Here is a 1,351-nt window from a genome sequence, read left to right on the forward strand (position 1 = left end):
CACCGAAGGTGTCCACCAACGGGTTCGAGGGTTGCCGCCGCGACAGGCACCAACAACCTTGCGGACCAATCCTCTTTACTTTATACATGCTTCCATTAGGTAAATTTATTAAACAGCATGGGATAAATTTCCATTGTTATGCTGATGATACTCAGTTATATTTATCCATGAAACCTGATGAATCCAACCAGTTACTTAAATTACAAGCATGTCTTAAAGACATAAAAACCTGGATGAGTCTTAATTATCTGCTTCTAAACTTGGATAATACAGAGGTTATGTTTTTGGATCTGAACATTTTAGGAATAAATTTTGCAGCTTTTCACCTCCTCTGGATGGCATTAATCTGGCCTCCAGTTCTAATGTAAAGAARCTTGGTGTTATTTTTTTTAACAGAATATGTCTTTTAACCCCCACATTAAAAATGTTACCAGGACCGCCTTCTTCCACCTGCGTAATATCACTAAAATTATAAGCATGTTGTCTAAAAACGATGCAGAAAATATTATTCATGCATTTATCACGTCTAAGCTGGACTACTGTAATTCTTTATTGTCTGGGCATCAAAAACCTCTTTAAGAAGTCTTCAGTTYATCCAAAATGCTGCTGCTAGAGTTTTAATGAGAGTTGGAAGGAGAGATCATATTTCTCCAGTTTMAGCTTCTCTCCACTGGCTCCCTGTCAAATTCAGAACAGAATTTAAAATCTTATTTTTAACATACAAAGCAAATAAACTCTTATATTAAAGATCTTAATGTTCCATATTTTCCTAACAAAGCACTTCGCTCTCAGATGGGAGGTTAAACACCCTCTAAACATCAGCTTGTGAATTAAACATACACATGTGAAATTTGGTACACAAGTACATCAGTCCAGTACTGACAAAAAAAAGTCTCCTGACACCATATTGTTAAAGGGGACCTATTTTGCAAAAATAGCTTTTAAAAGCTTTTTACTCAACTTTGGGTATGTGCTTCTTAAAAAACAGTCCTAGGACCAAAAAAATGCACCCAGGGGCATATTTACTGTAAGTAAACGTATTTTTGATGTGTATTAACGACAAGTTTTATACTTCCTACATTTTGTGATGTCACAAGCTGAACGACAACCCACCAGAACCTGTGTTCAGCCCCTTACCTAGCAACCCCAGGTGAGACTCCACCTCCTCAGTATAAAAAGACGTCACCGTGTTGTTGTGTAATGTGTAGCTCTTTACACAACAAGCCTCCAATAGGGCAATGGGTAGAGTGTTGGACTAGAGACCAGGGTTCGAGACTGATATGGACACAAACAATTTAATTATTTATTTTCGTTCGTTATGAACACGTTTTCTCATGTACCTCTATTGTTT

Source organism: Austrofundulus limnaeus, unplaced genomic scaffold (genome assembly GCF_001266775.1).
Source record: "Austrofundulus limnaeus strain Quisiro unplaced genomic scaffold, Austrofundulus_limnaeus-1.0 Scaffold837, whole genome shotgun sequence".
NCBI lineage: Eukaryota > Metazoa > Chordata > Actinopteri > Cyprinodontiformes > Rivulidae > Austrofundulus > Austrofundulus limnaeus.